Source organism: Tenrec ecaudatus, chromosome 1 (assembly GCF_050624435.1).
Source record: "Tenrec ecaudatus isolate mTenEca1 chromosome 1, mTenEca1.hap1, whole genome shotgun sequence".
Classification (NCBI taxonomy): domain Eukaryota; kingdom Metazoa; phylum Chordata; class Mammalia; order Afrosoricida; family Tenrecidae; genus Tenrec; species Tenrec ecaudatus.
The window spans coordinates 111,587,049-111,602,603 of record NC_134530.1 but is presented as its reverse complement, the minus strand read 5'-3'; positions in this window follow the sequence as shown (position 1 = coordinate 111,602,603).

Sequence of the window (15,555 nt, the reverse complement as noted above, 5' to 3'; positions counted from 1 at the left end):
AACGTCTCTTGCTATGAGTTGAGTTTGTGTCACAAATGGCTCTTCGCAATGTTGTGGATAACAGACTAAAACGGTGCTCCGTCCTGTGACGTCTTCACTATCATGGTAGGTTTGAGTCTGTTGTGGCCACTGTATAGATCCATCTCCTGTGCATTTCCGTCATTTCCACCAACACTCTATTGTACCAAACACGATTTCTTTATCAAGAGATGTGTCTGCCCTTATTATGGATCCAAATTAAGCCAAAGTCTTACCATTGTTACTTTTTAAGGATCATTCTGGCTGTGCGTTTCCAAACACTGACTTTTTCATGCTGTTGGCCATCCGTGGTCTAATCCGCGCTCTTCAATCCTGTGCCGTCACGGGGTACACGTCAGACTGCTGCTTGCACAGTCAGCCGTTTGAAGCCACCCGAGAGTCTGGGAGAAAGACGACGCTTTCTGCTCCCAGAGAGATCTACAGTCTCTGCAACCCGCATAGGGTGGTTTACTCTGTCCCAGACTGTCAGTGAGGTGTTGTTGTTGGTGTTGTTTGTTTGTTGTTGATACACTATCAATGCTCTAATTCTTCTTGCGACATCCTTTTAGCTTTTTAGATTTCAAATGCATGCAGGCAGACATGGAAAAGACCATGTGCACCTTAGTTATCAGTAACATCTTTGCTCGTTAAAACTTTCAAGGTCTTTGATCAGATTTATCCGATTCACTGCACGGTTAGATTTTGTGACTGTTGCTTGGCCCTCTCTATTTCTATTGCTTCACCTAATTTGCACCCTCTTTATTTTCACTCCTAGCGTCATCATCTTTAAATTGGCCTTTCCCTACCGACTCTGCTTCCGTAACTTACTCATCCCACTGGAGAGACACTCTGTTACTCTTGCTGCTCAAAGTCTTCTACTGAGCGCTACTCCAGCACCACTGCGTATAGATTTGATATTTAATTTTCCTTTCAAAATCTAAATTCTAGTTCAGTGTGAAACTTTTGGAATGGAATTGCACTTAGTTTAAATCCTCATTCCGATTTTCACCCTTTGTGTAAGCTAGCAAAGGTTACGACCTAAGTGTTGGAGGGGCTGTGGTAAAGTAGGGACCCTCCTCCACTGCTGGTGGTCATGCAGATTTGTACAGCCACTGTGGAAAGCAATCTGGCGATACTTAAAGAAAATGGAAATTGATCTACCTTATGACCCAGCCATCCCTCTGCTGGGCATAACCCGGTTGAAGCAGCAAATAAAACACGACCAGTCATATGCACTCCAATTTTATTGCGGCACAATTCACAATAGCAAAGACTTGGAAACAGCCTAAGTTTCCATCGATAGACGAGTGGATTAGCAAACTTTGGCACATACACACAATGGAGTATTATGCAGCACTGAAAAGCACCGATGAGCACATGAAACACGTTATTTCATGGGAAGAGCTGGAAGGAATTATGTTAAGCGAGGTAAGCCAGACCCAAAGGTACAGGTACAACATGAGTCCCCTGAGGTAAGTACAATCAGCATGACAGAAATAGAAGAATAAACATCCATCCCACAATAAACGGGGGGAAGCATAGATAGTTGGAGGGAGGGCAGGCCACACTTAGGGAGGTACATGAGAGCCCAGCATAAAGAAGGAGTAGTGGGCAGGGAGAGGGAGAACCGGGAGGGGGAGAATCTGAATGGATGGTATGGGGGGGGGCAGGGTACTAACCCACCCGGGGGAGAGTATCGGTTGTGTCCCCACAGATCTGGAACATGTATACGGACCCCAACATGACACACCAAACAAGGAGGGCAACGCAAAGTACAGAGGTCTACACAAAGAGGCTGGACGACAAGCCGGCCCAAACCAGAATTAGGCCGACCCCCACACTCGAAGGGAATACCACAGAAAACAAAAATAGATCGTCGGGCGTGGGAAAGGAACTGACCCACCACACCACATCCAGAAGGAAGCTGAAACAAAAGAAGGAGAAAGGACGTAGTGGAGTACACCTGGGTCAACCAAGCCCAAGGTCGATAGACCAGCTAGAAGGGCCCATCATACAGAGAGGACCATTCAGCTGGCCACACTACAAGATGCGACATCCTGCACCAACACATGGCCCTACACGGGACAGCACCTGAGACACAATGGGGGATGTGCGACTGAGCTGACCCCGCCACACTGAGGCAAACACTGGGGGCGTGCAATGGAGCAGCGGAGGAAGCAGAGCAAAGGGATCCTGAGGGAGTATAAAGGATGGTCTTCCGGGCCAGGACATGGCGCCTCACAAGCTACACCTAGAAAACACTCCTAAAGGCCAATGAACTGACCTTGAACTACTAGCAATTTTTCTTTTAATATTTGCTATCTTTTTTTTAGTCTTTTTAAAATTTGTTTTGTTTTTTGCCTTGTAAATTTTGTATGTTAGTGGCTTTTCTGCTTATCAGCGTGTCAATGTTGCTTCTGTCAAAGCCATGTTCTTATGTGCCACTTGGGCGCAGTCAAAGTCATATGCATTTGTATGCACATATTACTATGTCTGCAGGTCCACCTAGACAAGATAGGCTGGACAAATAATGAGAGAAGAAAACAACAGGACCAATGGTCCTGGAGGGACATGAGAGCGTGGGAGGTAGGGGAAGGGAAGAGGTGTCGCCCAACACAGGGACAAGGGAACAGCAAGTGGTTCAAAACCAGAGGAGGGAGGGGAGGGGAGGATAGGTAGGGAGTGACCAAGAGCAAGGTGACTGAGAGGAATTACTGAAACCAGAGTGAAGGCTAAACATGGTAATGGGTCGGGAGGAAAGCGAAAGGAAATAGAGGAAAGGAGTAGGAGGCAAAGTGCATACAGAGAAGCCTAAATACAGACATGTACATATGTAAATATATTTATGATTATGGGGGCAATAGATTTATATGCATATATTTATAGGTTCAGTAGTAGGGTAGCAGATGGACATTGGGCCTCCTCATGCATAATCCCCCAATACAATAGCACCTCGCCCTGCTAAACAGTCATTGCAGGATACCCATCTTCCCGCCATGATCACTGAAGACAGACGTGTGTGTAAGCAAATGTGGTGAAGAAAGCTGATGGTGCCCGGCTATCAAAAAGATATAGCGTCTGGGGTCTTAAAGGCTTGAAGGCAAATAAGCGGCCATCTAGCTCAGAAGCAACAAAGCCCACAGAGAAGAAGCACACGGCCTAAGCGAATACAAGGTGTTGAATGGACCATGTAGCAGATACAAAGGAACAAAAATAATCATTGTGTGATCACCTTCCTCACATAGTCGCTGAAGACGAAAGTGTGCATAAGTAAGTGTGGTGAAGAAGGCTGATGGTGCCCGGCTACTGAGAGATATAGCGTCTGGGGACTTAAAGGCTTGAAAGCAAACAAGCGGCCATCTAGCCCAGAAGCAACCGAGCCCACACGGAAGCAGCACACCAACATAGGTGACCATGAAGGACAGAGGAGACCAGGTCTCCAACAACAAAGTGGGGTGGTGGTGAGAATCACATCACCGTGAAAGAGGGGGAGTGCGTGATGAGGACCCAATGCCCATCTGTAGACAGCTGGACACCCCTTCCAGAGGGGTAGTGTGGAGGAGATGGGCCACTCAGGGTTCAGTGTAGCAACAATGAAACTCAAAACCTTCCTCTAGTTCCTGAACGCTTCCTCCCCTCCCAATCATCATGACCCCAATTCTACCTTGCCTTGCGGACCTGGTTATACCAGAGGATGTACAGCGGTGCAGTGGGGATCTGGAGGCACAGGGAATCTAGGACAGACGAACCCCTCAACACCAGTGGTGGGAGTGGCGACACCAGGAGGGAAGGGGGTGTAGAAAGGGAGAACCGATCTCGGAGATCTATGTGTAACCTCCTCTCTGGGAGATGGGCAATGGGGAAGCGGGTGAGGGGAGACGCCGGGGAGTGTAAGATAAGATATAATAATTATTTATAAACTATCAAGGAGCCAGGGGTGGGATCGGGGAGGGAGGGGAATGGGGGGAAAAAAGGGAAACCGAGCTGATTCCAGGAACCCACGTGGAAGGTGAATTATGAGAATGACGAGTGCAACGAATGTATAAGGGCGCTTTGCTCAATTGATGTATGTACAGACTGTGATAAGAGTCTTATGAGCCCCAATAAAAAGATTTTAAAAAAATTAAAAAAAAACAGAACAGGAAAAAAATATATGAAGTTACATGACAACAGCTGCTTTTCTGCCTTCTCTAAGCATGCACAACTAAGTTTAAAAACTAACTAGGATAAGCTCAAGAAAATATTTTCTTTAAGCTTATCAAGCTCTGCATACTACATATTAAATCAAATAAAATTTAAAAACATTAAAAAATAAAAGTTACGACCTAACAGTCTCTGGCCTTATTGTAGGGACGTTGTGAGGTGGATTGAAAAAGTTCATTAATACATTCATGGATTTGAAAAATATTTATCAAATATCTGTTACGTGTTTTAAGCATTGTTCTATGACTACTAATAAGACAGTGATCAAGTACATTAGGGATATGGACAATAATTAAATGAATATGACATTCATATTTGTTTAAAAATAATCTTTATTTCAGAATAGCTTATATTTGTCGTAAAGTTATGATAGTACATGGAGTTCCTTCATGCCTAGTTTCCTCTAGTCTTAGCATCTTATAATAGTATAATAATTTGTCACAATTAATGAACCAAATTCTGATTCATTATTATTAACTAAGCCCCATAGTCTATTATATTTACTTAGTGTTCACGTAATGTCCTTTTTTTGTTTCAGGATCTCATTGATGATAACATATTATATTTAGTGGACATGTCACTACAGACAACTCTGGGCCCAAACAGTTTCTCCAACTTTCCCTTTTTTGATAAACTTGTCAGTAAATTTAATGTTGGGTTGATCATTGATATTAATCAAAACAGGTATGGTCAAAGAAATGAGGAGGCGAGGAGAGATTTATTTTTGGTAACATGGCTAGCAAGGCATTTTGAAATGACATATGAACTGACATCCAAGAATTGAGAGCTCAAGCTATGGTGGGATGGTTCTAGGCACATAAAAGGGAAGTTTAAAGTCTTGGATTGTGCCTTGGTGGTTTAAAATAAAACTAATATTGCTGGAGTGAAGTTAGAGGAGACACACACACATACACACACACACATAAAAGAAAGAGAGAGTGAGAGAGAGAATGTGATCTGAGTGGCAGCCATAGTGATCATGACAATAGGCCCTTGATTTTATTCTGAATGAAATGCAAAGCACTTGGATAATTTTGTGCAGGGAATTAACATTATTCAATAAACATGTTTTAAATAACCAAAAGTAGATAAATTATTATTTATACACTTATTCTCATTAAACTATTTTAAAATTAAATTCCAAATAATGCAAATTAGAATGGATTAAGATTCTTTATTCCCTGGTCTGGCTCCAACTGCCGGCCTTCATTAATACCTTCCTTTCAAAATATGTTTCCTATCACCTCTCTCTCTATTGGCATCTTATCCAATCTCAAGATTTCTCTCAAACATGACCATTTTTAGGAAACCTTTTCCAGTCCTGCTCTTGTAGAAATATTCTTTGTAATATGTAATCTCTCCTGGGAAATATAACTATGTGAAATATAAGATCTGGAATTGTGTGGAACTGTGTCTATAGAATCTTTTTGTCAAGAGACCATCAAACAGGAAAACAATAGTGATTCTGTTGAATAAGTTGAAACTTATTATCAAGAAAATTTAGGTCTGTTATTACACAATGGGGAGAAAGATTAACTCAGCAGACAGTCAGATTTCCACTGGCACATTTCTTGATGGTCCCTTAGCCAGCACGATGGTGAAAAGCAGCAGTAGTCTGACAAACATAAGGGGACCAGGGACTCTGATGCCTCAGTAATTAGCATTTGGTTGATTCTCCATGGTAACCTACCTAGGCCATGGAAATGCTAGTCAAGGTAAAATCAAAGCCCATATTCAGTGCCTTAGGTTGATTTCAATTCATTGCTTCCTTATAGGGCAGAGGAAACGTCTCCTCAGGTTTTCAGAGGTTTGTAGGTCTTTGCTGGATCAGTCTCATTTTTCACGCTCAGAGCAGCTGGTGAGTTTGTGTTACTGATCCTGTGGTTAGCTGCCCAGTGCGTACCACCACTGGGGCCCCTAGTTAAAGCAAACAAAGATCCAAAGGGCAAACTCACTGCCACTGAGTCAATTCCTACACTTAGTGACAATATATACGAGAGGTACCCTGATAAAACCAGGAAAAGCTCCACTGGGCAGAGCTTTCATAGTACCCATCCTTTCCTGCTAGGTGAGCATCCAGCAACTCGCTTTGAGTTAGTGCACCCAGTGGCATTGCCTGGGAAGTTTCTTTCTGGTCACAGTGAATTTTTACCTCAAAGCACTTTCACTTGAACCTCATTTTTTTTTTTTTTGATGTCTGATTGAAGAGAACAGTGTGCGTCTGCGAATTATTTTTTTTTTTACTGCTCAGGAAAAATGCTGCAGAAACCATGGTGATGTTGAACACAGCTTGTAAGGACAGCACTGTGGGAAGAACTCAAGTGTGTGAGTGGTTTTCTCATTTCAAAAATGTGAAATGTCAATTGATGACAAACCTCAATCTGGCTGCCAACTTCCTGAACAGATGAACTGCCGACTCATTGTGCATTTTGAGTTCATTCCACGAGATCAGACTGTTAATCACGCTTCCTATTTAGAGATTCTGAAAAGATTGCATAACAGTGTGCAACTGAAAAGACCTGATTTGTGGCAGATGGAGCACTGATTTTGCCACCATCACATTGTACCTGCTTTCTTGGCCATCTCAGTGCGCTAGTTTCTGGCAAAAAAACAGCATGTCTCTCTTGCCCCATGCTTCTTATTCAACTGATCTTGCTCCATGCAACTTCTTTTTGTTTCTGTGACGGGAGATTTGAAAGGACAGCTATTTGACCATGTAGCAGAGGTGAAGACAAAAAAAAAAGCAGCAGAGGTCAGCCATCCAAACAGAAGAGTTTGAAAAATATTTCCAAGAATGGAATCATAGGTTTGAAAAATTTATCAAGTGTAATGGAGAGTACTTTATTGGTGATAATGCTGTGTTTGTAAAAAAAAAAAATTAAATACATAGCTTTGGGAAAAAAGTCCAATTTTGGTGGGCACCCCCTTGTATGGTTTCTGAGGCTGTTAAATCTTTCCAGCTAGTGGATTTGATCAGCCTATCTTGCAGTTGGCAGTCCAGCACTTGCTAGGCAGCATCTCCAGGACTTAGGATAAGGGCATTTCAGATGAAGGGTTGGGGAAGGAGACAATGAGTAGCAGCTGTGGCTTTGGGTGGTACTTTTCCTATTAATCTTCCTCTTCTGCATTGTCCCACGAAAGCAGACTAGAGATGGGGTGATCCTTCTCTATGAAACAAATGAACCAGTGGATTTGAGCAGCAAAAGCGATAGGCTGAGTGCATATATTTTGTTATGCAGGACAACATTTTAGGAGCAAGGCTACTAGGTTGTTGGCAGTTGACTGCTCACAGAGACTTTAAACTCAGTGGAAGAAGGTTGCTTTGCCCAAGGTTATGTCCCCTTCCAAAGGCAGCTTGCACCCTGTGACAGGTCCACATGGAGGTACAAAGGCCTTGCTAGTTATTTCCCTTAGATGGGGAATATTTCTGAAAAAACCTCCCAGCTTCAGCCTCCCAGCAGGCTTGGTTGACTCCACCATCACAATGACATCTCAAAGCTCACTGTTGACTTTGGCCTAATCAGTAGTGCTCTTCTCTGCTCACTTACAGGGAGGACTCCCCAATTAGACCTCTGCATACATATTTTGGTGAAAGGTTTTTGTTTGTTTGTTTTCTTTATTTTCTCTACCTTTCTTTCGCATTTCCATGGGTCTAATTCTGTTGCTATGTAGAATGAAGCAGATACTAATTACTGAGGAGTCTGTCCCTTGGTCAGCTTAAATTGGTCAGACCATGGCTGCTGTACTTGTCCTTTCACCAGTGCACTGGCCAAAGAGCCCCCCGTCCCAATGTGCCAGTGGAAAGATGCATGTCTATCATGCTATTATTTCTCCCCAAGGTGTAAAGTCAAAGATGTGGGGATGTGATAGGTACGGACACCTGGTAGGTTACTACCATTGGGGTGTCGGAGCAAATGGGAGCTATGTTACTTGTTATTATAGTCGGTGTGCTTGAGTCAGATAGTTACCCTATGAACCACAGAACAAAATGCTGCCAGTCCTGTGCCACCATCCTCACCATTCACAGTTGTTTTTAGGCTTGAGTCCTTGGTTTTAGCCACTGTGCCAATCCATCTTGTGGAAGGTCCTTCTCTGCTTTTCTGTCCCTCTAATTCACCAAGCATGATGTCCTTCTCCAGGGTCCAGTCTTTCCTAATAACATGTCAAATGTATATGAGGTGAAGTCTCACCATGCTTACATCTGGAGCATTCTGTCACCTTTGACTTCTTCCAAGACAGATCTGTTCTTTTGACAGTCTATGGAACTTTTAATATTCTTGGTCAGCACCATAATTCCAATGCCCAGTTCTTCTTTAGCCTTCCTTATTCAATGTCCAACTTTCACACGCATCTGAGGCAATTGAACATACTATGACTTGGGTTAGGTGCATCTTAGCCCTCTAAGTAATATCCTTGCATTCCAATGCCTTTAAGAGGTCTTGGGTGGCAGTAGGAGGACTGGGCTTCTGGTTCAAAAGTACCAGACCCTTGTTAGGAGAAGACAGGCCTCTCAACTTCTGAGAAGAGTGGCAGTCTCAGACACTTGAATCAGAATCAGCGCCATGGCGGTGAGTGTGTGTGTGTGTGGGGGGGAGGGGGTTTTCAGCAAAAGTACACAATGTAATGCATCCTTTGGTATCTGCACTGCTGCTTTCATGAGCATTGATTACGCATCCAAGCAAGATGACATCCTTGATAACTTTCATCATTTCTCCGCTTGTCATGAGGTCACCCATTGGTCCAGTAGTAGGAGTTGTGTTCTCCTGACATTGAGTTGTGATCCATAGTGAAGGCTGCCATCTTGGAATTTTTCAGCAGCATGTGGTTCATGTCCTCCTCACATTAAGCAGAGCGTACCATCTGCCTATCTCAGATTGTTAATGAGCCTGTTTGCGATCTTGATGCAACATTCTTCTTCATATGATCCAGCTTCCCTCATTATTTGCTCAGCATACAGAGTCTGTAAGAACAGTTAGAGCAGAGGTTCTCAACCATCCCAATGCTGCGACCCTTTCATACAGTTCCTCATGTGGTGGTGACCCCCCAACCAGAAAATCCTTTTCATTGCTATTTCACAACTGTAATTTTGTTACTATTATGAATCAGGCGACCCCTGTGAAAGCGTCATTCGATGCCCAAAGGGATTGTGACCCACCAAATGAGAACCGTTGGGCTAGAGGATACAATTCTCTCACACAACCTTTCATGCACACTGCCTTTTAAGCCATGTAATGTTCCCTGGTGCTATTTGCCCAGCTGTCTCTTGAACTATGCACGGGGCGCAGGTGAGCACCAAAAAGAGTCCCGGAAGCCTCACTCTTCTCGAGGCTGTCCTTAGCTTGTTACGATCCAACCAGTCAGCAGACACAATGGACATTTTCCTGACATGCTCTGCCTTGAGCCGAGATACATCGGATGTCAGCAATCGATGTCAACTGGTATTCTGTCCATTTCCAGAGCCTTGTTTATGGCTAATGTTTTCAGTGAAACTTAGACTTTTTCTTTCAATACTGTTGGTTTTTGATCATAAGCTAGTTCTTGAAATGGTAGAAGACGTGCTAGTTCTTTTTGATACAGTGGCTGTGTAGTCTTTCCATCTTCCTTTGTTGCGTCCTGCATCGTTGAATATTTTTTTCCATAGAATCCTTCAATACTACAACTAGGGGCTTAATTTTTTTCAATTTCAATTATGCTGAGCATATTCTTCCTTTTATTGTTTTCTAACTCTAGGGTTTTGCACATTTCATTACAAAATTTATTAATATAAAGGTTAAGATGGAAAGCCTAGCACTTGGTATAACCTCTCAGTCCTTAGAGCATTGCAAGGAGGTTGCTATGGTCAAATAATATGGTCTTTCTCATCCTGGTTCCTTCCATGATATATTATGGCTATCAACTTTATATACCTGTTGCTATGGTCCCATTTTGGAGGGGATTCTTCCCCATGCTGAAGGACAGCAGTGGTGGGGGCGGGGTGGGGGGCGATTTGAGATCTGTGTTTGTGGAGCTTGTGGCCTGAGATACACCCTTGGTTTCCTTTGGGGACTCTGATTTTTACCTTGGTAGAGGATGTGACTGATGGGACCATTTTTGGTGGGGCACAAAATGCTGGTTCAACACACATCACCTCACCTGGAAAGCCAGATCTCTGTTTCCTTGACTCAACTTTGGAAAAGCAAGAGCACCCCGTGTGGCTTTGAGATATTTTTGCCTTCTGGCTCTGGACCCTGCTTTTGCCTTGCCCCTGCCTGACTGTGGGATTTTGCACTGAATAGCACCCACCAAGGTCAAATTTAATCCATCTTATTTCTCTTTATTCTATTTCTTTGCTGATACCAATTACCCATGCAGCTTTTCTTTCTCTGGCTCTAACCACCTTGGGGCAAGGTAAAATCTCAGTTACACAGTGCAATTGTCCAGACTGCCAAGTCTGCCCCAAACTTCAGGCACCAGCTGCAAAGTGGAGTATCCATGACACTATCACTTCTGACTACAAATGGCAACAGTTTTTCTATCTCAAGAATGCCAGCCATGACATTTAGGTCTCCCAAGACCCTCTATCACTTCTGATCTGTAGACTCTCCATTCCCTTGAGTTCAGTATTCGCTAAAATGGCTCACAGAAAGCACCATATTTATGATTCAGGTTTTATTACAGCAAAGTATGTGCAAATGAATAGACAAGTAGAGGGAGCCCTATGAGGATTCCCAATGTAGAAATTTTGTGTTCCCCAAAGGGAAAGGCTTCCCACCAGGGTGCATCAGCAACTTCCACCAAACAGAAACCTCAAGGAACTTTTATATCCAAATATTTTGAGTTGGGCCTCATTACACAGGTGTGCTAAATTGAATCAGGTCACTTCCTGTGACAGCGAGCTCAGCTAACCCACTCAGCCTAACCTACCCCGTCTCCCTCTCCAGGCAACTGTAGACAACTAATATAATATGGTGATCTTTCTGGCCCAGTCAGTTCCCACCCAACAGGCACCTAATTAGCATGACATTAAACTGTGGTGTGGATGCTTCATAAAATACACTGAGAAAAGAAAAACCTGGAAAACTCCAAGATTTTAGAGATTATTTCTTAGGAATCATAATCAGGCAAAGTTTTGGGTAAAGTAAACCAACTCCGTGATTTAGGGTTTAGAGGCGAAATTTTCTATGTTTCTATAGTCACTGGATTTTCTCTTTTTGAAATAAAGTTGTCTGCCTGCCAGATATTACTCAGCCTTTCCAAGTTAGCCCCAACACGGGTCACCTTTCCAGCCCTCTCAGGAAGCTGGTTGATATGAATATGGTGAAGCCTGTCTTGAACTATTTGAAACCTGCCTTGAGTTGGACATGATTTTTAATTATTATCATTCTTGACTTTTATTTATAATTTTGGTCTCATCACTAATTCATTTAGTTGTGTGTTTCATCTTACTCTGCAGTGGGTAGCAGAGCATGGTTTTGCTATTAATTTTCCAATCACTAGACTCTATGACATTTGTATTTTCATTTGTCTCCTATGCATGTGAAAATTGAAGAATGAATATAGATCACAGGAGCTGTATTGGAACATATGAATCACGGTGTTGGTAAAGAGTATTACAGGTATCATGATTGTCCAGAAGAAGAAACAACTCTGACTTAGTATAAATACAGCCAGATTACTTGGATGTGAAGATGGCAAGACTTCATCTCTCAAGGTTATCAAGAGAGAGCAGTTTCTGGAAAAGGACATCATAGTTGGTAACGGGCCACACAAAAGAGGAAGACTCTTACGGGGATGGTTGACACAGTGACTGCAACAATGGACTAGACAATAAAAATTGTGAGCCTAGTGCATGGCCCGACAGTGCTTGGTTCTGTTGTGCACAGAACAGGTATGAGTCAAAAGCTCTTCTATGGCACTTAAGAAGACCTTTGGATTGTGAACCTATATGAATAATCCATGTCACCTAACCCTAAACTTCTCAAAATTCAATTGAACAAAGAATAACACTCTTTTGCTATCAAATATTAATTTTTTTCTGCAGAAACTGTGAAAAGACAAAACAAGTGAGTTTTAGCCATCCTTTGTGATGTTTAAATGGTCACTGGCAGAGATAGTTTATTAGGTGAACTCAAAGCTTCTTTGTCCTTGGACTTAGTTGTGCTCTAGCAGTCACACCTAATCCTAGATTCTGTACCTGAATTATGCAAACTTCATGCAAACTTAATTTTCATAGTTTCTGTGTGTTGTCATTGTGCAAAATACTTAGATGGCCGCTCACAATTCAAACCAGAAAGAGCCTACAATGGAACCTTAGTGTAATTCAAGCCATAATAGGTCAGCATTTGGTGGAAAGCTAGTGCAGATTGGATCAAATCCAGATGGGTTTATTACCAAACGAGCCAGAAGGATCTAATTATAACACTTTCGCATAGAACATGGTCAGATAGCATGGATTTCAAGGATCGCATAATGAGCAAGGAGTGCAAATGAGGACGGGAGGGATCGTTCTTTTGATGGACGCGAGATGGAGGTAGAATAGGGGGATAGAAGAAAGGTCTTTGGGGAGGTAGATGAGGAAGATACAGGGAGCTTAAAGCTGGAGTTATTTTAAGCCTTGCCTTGGGGTATTATGGCAAAAGTAACAAAAAGCAAAGTCTATGAAAGTTAGTTGAATGTCAGAGAGGTCTTGGGCTGAAAACATTTGAAACTGCTATACTAAAATCAGTTCAACATGCAGAGTATTATTATTATTTTTATAACTAATTTATTTATGTTAGCACTATTGAGGACTATAAAAATAAAACCCTTTTCTGAATTTTTTTCCCTAACACCTTGCTTAGGTTATTTAAGTCAATCATTCAATTGCCAACTGAACTCTAGGTGTTTTAAGTATAAAAATATAAATTTAAAACTACAGAGAAAAGGCTTATTTTTTTTAAGCAGCCAAGGTTATGGCAGCCTAACAGGTTTTGTCCCATTCTATTTCATTAAATATTTTCATTGTTTCTTTATTACATACAATTTAAGGTCTTGCCTATGTGACAACTAATAGACTTTGGTAAATATGCATAAATGGGAGTGCTTTTTGAGGAAAAAAACCCCAAACCATTGTGGTAATATGCTGGTAGTGGAATTTGAAGCAACTCTTTTGTTAAAAGATGTCTTTCACTATTCATATTTTTTTACAGAGTGAAACATAATACGGACATTCAGTTATGTAATTCCAACTCACTCCCTGGGAACAAGAGAAATCACCAAAATATTCTGTTCATACAAATCTATTTTTTTGAATTAACTTTTAAAATTCCCCTGAAGATACAGTTTAAGAACTTAACTCCCTAGGTACTTATTTTTTCACTCATATCTACATATTCAGAAAAATTACAAAATGAATAACTGGAGTTTTATACCTTGGGGTAAAAAAATATTATTGTTGTTATTTTAATTTTAAGGAATTCTAACCAAACATTTACCACTTAAATTTATATTCCACTTAAGAGTAGACATGTAAAATGATGTTTGTTTGTTTTTAAAAGACTCTCATGATAATTTTTAAATAAAATCTTTTTCATTGATTCAGTGGATGAAATTCACACTCTGTTTCACCTCTCTGCACTTCTTCAAAGCTGCATGGTAACAACTAATGGCTAGATTCTTGGAAATTCTGGGTTTCAGATCTGGAAACAAACAGCAGTCTGGTTTCAGGACAGTCTGTCTTCTCTTAGCTTGTATATCTCACATGCCCCTTCATCCATGACTACCTGCTCCCACACACTTCTCTCCTCTGGAGTCTTTTCTGTTTATGCCTTGTCAACCATATTTTCTATTGTTTGCCAGTGTGTCTCCCATTGGTCTATGGTTTTTCTAGTAGGAGACAATATCTGACCATTTCAGAGGCCACTGAAATACATATATTTTTAAAATATATATAGATATATGCACAGAAGGGAAGGAGAAAATTTGGAGCAAATTTGCATTTTTATACACACTTTCCTCCAGAAAGATAAGATTAAATTCAATTAATTAAATTCTCTACTTCAAGTGTAATAGCCAAGTCATATTCAATGGCATTTTCTTTGTTCATGTAAATATCTTCCTTGACTTATTCAGATCTAATATAGGAACAGTAATTCATTATGCTACACAATGCTTAACTGTCCTGCTTAAAACTTAGTCAATCATTCAGTTGTTTGGACAACAGAACATCAAATACTTACATATTTGTACAATTTAAAGATAAACTATTAAGTGTTTCTTAACATCTGGCTGAATGTGTTATTTAAATAGTGATCCTGATATCTACTTTTTTTGTTTTTCTTTCACACTTAGCTATTCCACTTACAATAGATACGGTTTTCTGGGCACCGTTGGCTAAAATATTGAAAGTACAATGCACAGCTAAGAGAAGAAATAGATGTCTTGGAAGTACAGCCAGAATGCTCCTTAGAGGCAGGTATATTGAGACTTGTCTGAGGTACCCGGGACAGGTTATCAGGAGAGGCCAGGCCCAGGTAAAGAGAAGGGACAGCAAATAAAGAGGCAGGCTCCGTATGAGTTAAATTGTGGATGGACAGAGTGGCTGCAACAAGGGACTCAAACTTAAACATATTTGTGAGGCTAGCACAGGACCACGGCTGTTTTGCTCTGGAGTCACTATGAGTCAACTCTCAACAGCAACATTGACCCTTAGACGGTAATTCATGCATGGTGAGCCCGCATGGCGGACCTTTCTTTTTCTACATTCAGTCAGATTCTATTACATTAAAAAAATGCCTCCAAGTGCATTATACACGTTCACTTTTATTCTCGCTCTCACAGAATCAATAGGCATACATACAAGGGGTTTTAATAAATTTGTTGGAAAAATTCAAAGAAAATAAAATGGAATTTTTCATTAATGTTTGAAACGTCCCTCTGTCTCTGTGTATAAACTTACAAAAGATGTGGCTTGGCTGGAAGTGTCAGTGGAATCAAAGAAGATCAATTTAAAATTACAGAAATGCCATTGTATACTTTTAATGTACATATACCGACGTGGACTTTTTAGCAGCACGAGTTTCAACTTTCTGGGTCCACTTATACATTGATTCTTCAGGTGACTCTGTGTGACACCTGTCTTTTCTGCACGAGCGCTTCCTCTCTCCAGTAAATGGCTTCTCGCAGTCGACAGTGAGGGCTCCTGGTCGCCACCTATCCTGCACCCTGTTGAGGGCATGACCGCATATCTTGAATAACCTGGGACCCATCGCCCATCTGGTGATGCTGGAAGTGCTCCCAAGAAGCAGAGAGAAGCCCCAGGATCCCAAGAACAATAGAACTGCTTCCTTTTTACTGTTGTGCCTTCCAGCTCTGGTT